Here is an 8872-nt window from a genome sequence, read left to right on the forward strand (position 1 = left end):
GTCCCTGGCAGAGCCTGGCATGTGGCGAGCAGCTGTGTGACAGCCACTGTATTCAGAGGATACAACAGCTGGGCTTTGAGATTTCTCCAAGATGGGCTGCCTCCACCTCCCCATGGATGCTTCTGGCCTTCCACTCATTGGCACCTTGTGTGCAGAGCCCAAGTTGGGGTTGTTCATAGTGGTTGCTTAGAGCTGTGGCTGGAAGCTAAACTGTAGTGGAAACTTATTCCAGTTTATAGGAACAGGGTCCCCGCAGTCCTCCTAACACCACGGGCAACGACGTGGTATGTTTAGGGTCTGCCCATCCCTACCTTAGAACACTAGCGATCAGCAGCAGCCCTGTGTGGGGGACATTCATCCAGAGAAAATGAAATCAAGTGCTCTCTTGCTTGTGGGGTTGGAAATTTCTTCCCTCTTCATCTAACTTTAATTAACAATTTTCACAGATATAATAACACATTTCCGTCATATTCAGCACCCCCATTCCTGGTTCCTGTGTGTGTGTGTGTGTGTGTGTGTGTGTGTGAGAGAGAGAGAGAGAGAGAGAGAGAGACAGAGACAGAGAGACAGAGACAGAGACAGAGACAGAGACAGAGACAGACAGACAGAGGCAGAGACAGGAAGATAGTGAGACAGAGACAGAGACACAGAGAGACAGACAGAGACACAGAGAGACAGACAGAGACAGGGAGGGACAAAGAGACACAGAGAGACAAAGACACACACACACACACACACACAGAGAGAGAGAGAGAGAGAGAGAGACTGAGACCCAGTGAATTTAATGGGGGGGGGTCTTTAACAAAGGGTCGACTACTAACCAGCAGCAACACCACTGAGGAGACCGCATGCAGTCCTCCCGAGTCCAGGCCAGAATACTGATGCACCCATCATGACGACATGACTGATGCACTCAGTTGCTCAGAGTTCGCGCAGGTGCACGCGAGCTTCCTGAGTGCATCAGTCATGTCGTCCCTGATGAAGAGCTCCCCACAGTTCTTCCCAGCCTCCAGCTCTTATTCATTCTGCCTCCTCCAGGGCCTAAGTTCCTTTCTTTCTTTCTTTTTTTGAAGATTATTTTATTTTTAATTATTTGTATGTGTTGGTGGTTATATGTGTATATGTGAGTTGAGTGCCCTTGGGGTTTAGAATCATCAGATTCCCTAGAACTGGAGTTTCTGGTGATTTATGGAGTGAAGTGAATGCTGAGAACTGAACTGGGGTCCTCTGCAAGACCAAGAGTGATGTCTATTGGAATTTCTTAAGCAACACACACACACACACACACCATAGATCACAGCTCAAGGCATGTGTGGTGCTATACATGTTAATTCCAGCACTCAGGAGGCAGAGGCAGGCAGAGCTCTGTGAGTCTGAGGCCAGCCTGGTCTGTAGAGTGAATTCCAGGCCAGTCAGGGCTTCATAGTAAGACCCTGTCTCAATAAAACACAAACAAAACAACAACAACAAATCTCAACTCATTGAATACTTATAATTTCACCTATATTATAATTTAGACTCTTGGTTTATTGCAGATACTGTAAAGAAACCTAAAAGATAAACCATAAACTAGAAAAAATAGGTATGTATAGCATTATAAAAAGGCCTAGAATCAACAAGTACATTGAGTCATATAATTCTGGAGGAGCAGAAAGAATTGGGGAGGAAGTGTGAATCGGCATTTTACACACAGAGCACACGGGCAGTGAATGTGGCGAGACCCACATCTTGAATCCAGGTCCAAGGCTTCCCCCCAGTGTGGGCCTTTGTCTGTGAAACCTAGCCTGGACTCTGCAGAACCCTCTGTCTTGCCCTCCCTCCAGAATTCTTCCCAAAGCCTTTCCTTCCTGTACACACACACACACACACACACACACACACACACACACACAGAGAGAGAGAGAGAGAGAGAGAGAGAGAGAGAGAGAGAATTCCTTTGCTGGTCTTCCAGTCCCAGCCAGCCAGCTGAGCTAGAAGGATCACATCTCAAATATGAACTCCTCCTTCCCCTCACTGCTCCAGACTGAGCTCCATGCGGACCCTGGGCGGGGAAACACTGGCAATCAGCATCTTTTATGTCAGAGACAGGTAAGAAATGGCTTCCCTAAGCTGACAAAGCTACCCTTCCCCTGTGAGCAGCCCCCACACAACAAGGCATGGCATAGACAGGGGTGGCCTCAGTGGCAATGGGCACTTTTCCTTTGGAGCATATGAGGTTGAGATGCCTATCTCTGTTTGTCTCGGACCACCCACACAGGCACTAGAAAGCACATTCTGAAATCAGGAAAGCCATTCTGGAATAACCAGAAACTTCTGTGCCATTCTATGTCCAAGAGAGTGTGAGTGCTGAACAAAACCAGGGCGTGGGAGCCACTTCCTGATGTGACTCACTTAGGAGCCCATGAGCCCTTTGCTTCCTGGTGGGCCACCTAGCCACAATCTGTGTCCTTATTGCAATGCCTTCCTGCTTTGAGTTTCCTCTCTACCTCATGTCCCAACCTGTTCTACAGCCGAGGCTGCTATCATTTTCCATGACCTTTACATAAGCGGCTGGCTGGACAGGTCTCCACGCAGCTCCGGCCAACTGCACGGGGAGATTTTACTTCTTGGGTTCTTAGTCCTTCTCCCTTTGGTTTCTCTCTGCAAGCCAAGCTGTTACTAGGCACCAGGCAGCATTGCAGGAAGTGGGGATACATCCATGTGCAAGGCAACCTTATAGCCTCGTCCAGGGGTTTGAATTACAGCTGAAGCAAGGAATGACATCTACTGCATGTTAACAGCAACATGTAGTCTTGAGAAGAACTCTTAAGTGACCCCACCTGTGAAAACAGCACCGTTTATTGACCACTTACTAATGGACATGATGGAGCAACCATGTAGTAACTCACTCAGATGGTACTGGACTGTTGTTATGAGGTTACAGAGAGATACAGTGACTTCCCACCATCATCTATAGCCGATTGATTGATTGATTGATTGATTGATTGTATATGAGTACACACATGTCATTGTAGCTGTCATTGCACACCAGAAGAGGGCATCAGATTCCATTACGGATGGTTGTGAGCAACCATGTGGTTGCTGGGAATTGAACTCAGGACCTCTGGAAGAGCAGTCTTAACCTCTGAGCCATCTCTCCAGCCTGTCATCACCCATATCCTAAGAAATGGAATTGGATTGAATGCAAAACCAAGAGACTCTTGAATCTCCATGGTTACTCTCCTGTGATATAATTTGAACATCTTTACCAAAACTCATACTAAAGTTTAATGACTATTTTAGAGTATGGCCCCCATAGGCTCAGATATCCAAATGCTTAGTCAAAAAGGAGTAACACTATTTGAATGGATTAAAAGGATTAGGAGGTGTGTCTTGTTGGAGGGAGTGGAATTTGAGGTTTCAAAAGATCATGCCAAGCCCAGAGTCCCTGTCTTTCCTTGCTGCCTGTGGATCCCAATGTAGAACTCCACCTACTTCTCCAGCACCGCGTCACTTGAGGGCCACCATGCTCCCTGCCATGATGACAAGGAACTAAATCCGGAAACTATAAGCCAGCCCAATCAAAAGCTTTCTTTTGCGAGCATTGCCACAGTCATAGTGTCTCTTCACAGCAATAGAACGGTGACCAAGATAAGAGGTAATATAACTCTTCCATAAAGGTGATGCAGTGGTCTTTTGGTGCGACTGAAGCAGCCTCTGTCATCCTTTTCTGCAGAGGCTTTTTCTTTCTATTCTAGATACACCCATCTGACCCGACCTGTCAAGAGCTGCCTGGTAGTGACCTTTTGGACCTCTTATTCTTCTGTTATGTGTGAGGCTCTCAAGGATACAGGTCTGCTTTGGACAGACTACTGCCTAGCCTGACAGAGCACAGGGTCAGAGGGACATCTGTAGGCTTCTGGTGCAGGACTCTCTGAACAGGGCTGATTTTGCTGATGCAGCAGGCCTGTACTAGGAGAGAATAAATGTCTTAGAATACAGAAGGCCAGCCACCCCAGGAACCCTTGTATACTGCTTCCCCAAAGCAGAGTCTACAGCATGGTCCAAGGGTAGTATTTCCATATGTGCCTTCTGTTCCAAGAGTGACAGGAGGCTAAAATCCAAGTGAGAAGCAGAGTGCTTACATGTATACAAAATGCATTTCTAAAGTTCTACAAGACAAGCTATAGTGCTTGCTTCTTCCTGATTCATGGAGGAAGAATAGCGAGACACCAGTAAACTGTGTGACCGCCAGCAAGTTGCCCAACTTCTCTCAGACATGATGTCTTTGCCTAAAAAAATCAAGCTAAGAACTTTCCTGCCTCTGGGATTTTAGTAGGCATTCCAAGAAGTAATGTCCCTAAGGATCTCCTGTAAACCCTATAGTGACTCCAAGATGTGTAGTGACTTTGCAGAGATCAAATACTCGAATCAGAGTAGGTCCAGGTGAGAGAAAGCTGAGGCTGAAACTGCAGCTCATCAGAACAAGCCAAAGCCAGTAAGAGTCTTTTTTGCTTTGATACAGAAACACTCTTAAGATTAATGTAAGGCCTGTAAGATGGCTTCATGGGTAAAGGTGTCAGCTATACAAATTCAAGGATCTGAGTTCACCCTCTAGATTCCATAGAAGTGACAGGAGAGAACTGACTCTATAGTGTTGTTCTGTCATCTACACGCACACGCACACACACACACACACACACACACACACACACCGGGTATGCATACCGGCCCCCAACAATGTGCACACATGCACAGTTATCATATTCAAATAACTTTTAAAGAATGACATGCTTCCCTTAAAGGTTTCTGCAGTGACTAGCCCACCGAGCCCTTCCCTCCCTCCTCTAGCTGGGAGGCTGTGGGAGTGAGGAGCTGGAAAGCCATGTGGAGAAAACAGGTGTCATCAGGTCTGGGCTGTAGATCCAGGAATAGTGCCATGCTGGGCTGAAACAGAGCCACATCGCAAACATCCCCCTGTGGGTCTTGCTGTGGCAACAGCTGCAGGATAAGCCTCTCCCTAGGATAAACGTGGGACCCAGCACATTCCATTCACCCTCCACAGTGACAGATGTGACCCTAAAACCAACAGGGTGCCTCCCCTGACAGGTTCCACTGGTTTTCCCTCTCGAGTGATCAGGCAGTTCGGTTGCTTAGATAAAGGAAACTCTCTCGCTTGTTGGGCCCCCTCCTGCTTACCATATGCTTCTGCATTTAATCCTCCGTCAGCTCCATGAAGAATTAGCCATACTTTACATACAAGAAAGCTGAACCTTAGCGAGACTCAGCATCTATCTCAGTCTCACAGAAGGCAGCAGGCAGCAGCACAGCTTACATTGGAACTCGGATTTGTTGAGGCCCAGATTTGTCTCTGACAAGGCTCATTGCTAAGCTTGCCATGAATACTGCCTAAGTATGGTTCTGTCCCAGCCCTATACTGCGGAGGAATGAGAGGGTGAGGCGCTCAGGAGGCTAGGCCCTGGGTGTGTGGGTTCAGAGAGTATTATGACCAGGAAAGTCCACAGCTTCAGTCTCCCGTCGCACTGTCCCACTCTAAGGCCAGAGGGGAGACTGGATTAAGAGCCATGAGCATTTTGATGCCCTGGCAGCCACTCTGGCTCAACACATCAGGTTAGCTGGACCAGAAGGGCTGTGTGAGTCACCGCATCTCAACTCCTCAGTGCTCAGAGGGTCCCACGTCAATGACTCATGCTCATGTTGAAGAGACTGTTTAGCTCAGTCAAGCCTGACTCCTCACTCAGTCAAGCATCTACCTCTACCATCGGGCATGAGTTCAGCCTTGAAGGGTGGAGCTGGTGGTTCTGGCCAGCTAAGGAACAGACCTCAGGGCACAGAGCCTGGGCTGCCCCTCCTCCTCCAGCATCTGTGTGGCCCACCCATGCCAAGCCCACTGGCCCAGCCAGCAGCTGCTTCCATTCTCCCTGAAACTTCCACTCTATGCAGCAGACTGGTACTTGGAGGCCTTTCCCTTTCTGGGAAAGAGAGCATTGCCCAGGGCCCCTGGAGCCAGCATCTTATTAGACATGTCCCCACTGTTCATAGGACTGGAAGGCATTTCCTCCTGGGGTCCCTGACACAGGTCATTCATGCTGAGCCTCCCAGTCTGGCTTTCCTGACTCCTTCCCTGAAGTTGCTGTCTACTAGAACCCCGAACCTCCAACCAGAGCAACTTCATGTCTGTCTGACAGAACATTCAGGGAAAACCGGTTCATTCTACTCAAGAGGAGTTTTTAATGTTGGCCTTTTCTGGTACTTTGGGCTTCTGATTCTACAGCCTTCCTACCTGACATGTGACTGTGTGTCCCCTGTGTCTGACCTCCATGACAGGGTAACTCTAACACTATGGGCTTTCCTTCTCTTCTCCATTCTCCTCCTCTGAGTAGCCACCTACATTCATTGCCTGCCTGCCCTGGGGGTTTACTTTTAAACACTATTGACATTGTCCTAGAGATTGTTTGAGCCTGATCATGAGACTGAGAACCCCAAAGGGGATTGTGATATCTGGATATCAGCTGGCGCCCCAGAAGGACTCCTTTGGACTCCACCCTCTCCTTTCACAAGGGTTGGCTTCTGCACTTGCCGCATCACTTTGAACAGACTTTGGCTTTGCTTGGCTTTCAAGCTCTTTCCTGTCTTTTAATTCTTTAATTGGTGGAGAAAGCAAATCATCCTAAGTCAACTTAACCTAAGGTAAGTTCCTGCACCTTAGATGATATCACAGCTAACAGCTCCAAGGACTCAGACACTAATGTTAGAGTTCCAGGAAAGGATTCCACTGGCCACAGTGCCTTGAACTCACTTAAAGACGAGAGCACCCCAACAATGTCTGAAACATGGCTTCACCTTGGGTGCCCTGAGGTATGTCTCCATGCTGAGTTTGACACTAGAGGACAAACACCTCCTTTTACTTTTGTCTCCTGACTCTTTCCTTGCCTCCAAGGCTTCCTGTTAATACTTGAAATCCTGTGTTCGGGATGAATAGCATTTTTTTTCTGGAATGATCTATAGAACGTGTGTTCATTCCTCTGAACTGCCTCTCCCAACTTCATACTGCCCCATGCTGACTACAGATTGTTCCATGTAATTCAGAAAATATTCATTTATACACTCATTGTTTTCTTCTTCTTTCTTGGAGAGAAAGATTCTCTGCAGAGCCCAAGTGGGTCTCATACTCAGGTTCCTCCCACTTCAGTCTCTTGAATGCTGGGACTCTTGGCGTGGCCACCTTTTCTGGCTAAGCTGCTTGTTGTCCTAAATGATTCTCTGTGACTGTTTCTCTGGAGGATTTTCTCTGAATGAGCTCTTATTACAGGGATACTGATGGGCAGACCTCCGAGTTAGAACATATGAAATCATGTTGGCTCTGCCATCAGAGGCCAGGTATGTATCTGCTTGAGGAGGAGAGGTGTAGACTCAATAGAGCATGCAGGAGGAGAAGGGCGTGGTTGCTGTCTCCAAACCCTCCTCCCCAGGCCAAGCTGAGGCTAAGCTCCTTAGCCCTCCTCATAAGCAGCCTGTCAGACTTAGTGCTAGGCCAAAGGGCCAGAAGTATAAACTCATATCCTGGCTCTGCTGTGTCTTTGGGTGAGTTAACCACCTCTCTGTGCTCCTGTTTCTTTGTTAAAGGGGAACAATAAAAGCTGTGTCTCTGTGTATGGGTTAAGTTAAAATTAGTATGAGCTGTCTCTTGTGGTAGCCACACACAGCAATTTGTTAATCAGCGACCATCCGATCGTCTGAATCCTGTGATGCCTGAGGAGGCTAGAATTAGGAAACTGGGTATTTACTAGCGGTGTTGCCATGGAGATGAGAATCACTTGGGAAACACCGAATAGAAGTTCTCTGCAGAAATTAGGGAGAGCCCGCTTTTCATCTCAGTTCTGGGAAATGGTGCTTTACAGGGCGAGTGATGATACAGCGCTCATGAAGGTGAGCGCGTCCTCTGCGAGGATGATGAAGGAGGGCCTCCTCCTTCCCTTGGGGCCACATGCTGTCGGTGGCTCAGTGCCATTTCCCAAGCACTTTGCTGGGTTCCTGAATTCGTATCCTATCTCATTGTTCTCCTGGTTCTGGTAAGAATACAAATTCCTGAGTAGTATTCAAACTCCAGAGGCCAGCCTGGTCTATGTAGTGAGTTCCAGGACAGCCAGGGCTATGTGGAGAGATCCTGTCTCTCCAAAGAATGCAAACTCCTTTGTAAGCACATAAAAATGATACCCTGAAGCTGTGCATGGGGCATCCACCCATCATGCCAGCACTCCAGGCTGAGGTAAGAGGACTTCTATGAGTTTGAGGTCAGCCTAGGTTACAGTGTGAGACTCTGCCTCAAAGGGAAAAAAGTGATGAATGAAAACAGAGAGGCTTAACACTCCCCTTGACAAGGATGGAAGAGGCCCTCTGGCCTAACAACACCCACATGCTTAAGGTTGTGGCAACTACTTCAGAGGCAGAGGCAGAGAGGCAGAGAGAGAGGCAGAGAGGCAGAGAGGCAGAGAGAGAGAGGCAGAGAGGCAGAGAGGCAGAGAGAGAGGCAGAGGCAGGCAGAACTCTGTGAGTTTGAGGCCAGCCTGGTCTACAGAGTGAGTTCCAGGACAGCCAGGGTGTTCAGAGAAACCCTGTCTAGAAAAACAAACTAACAACAACAAAAGAGGGGCCGGGAGAAAAAAAACAAAATAATCACTTAAAATCTCATATCTTTTCTCTCAGATCCTCTTTTTTCCAATAAAATATAAGTGGCAGAATAAAATGACATCATCTGGGGCATGGCAACTGAGTTCCTACACAGTGTTCCTTAATGCTACCTCAGGCCAAGACCAGCTACTGTACTAGGGCTTTGTCAGTAACATTTATATGGGCCAGCAAGATGATTCAG

The 8872-nt window shown here is 47.8% G+C and overlaps 1 pseudogene; it reads left to right on the forward strand.

Moving 5' to 3' along the window:
- Positions 1–8339: 8339 nt before the first annotated feature.
- On the forward strand, positions 8340–8443 carry LOC127688263 (uncharacterized; annotated as a pseudogene).
- The last annotated feature ends 429 nt before the right edge of the window (positions 8444–8872 follow it).

This window comes from Apodemus sylvaticus, chromosome 6 (assembly GCF_947179515.1).
Source record: "Apodemus sylvaticus chromosome 6, mApoSyl1.1, whole genome shotgun sequence".
Classification (NCBI taxonomy): domain Eukaryota; kingdom Metazoa; phylum Chordata; class Mammalia; order Rodentia; family Muridae; genus Apodemus; species Apodemus sylvaticus.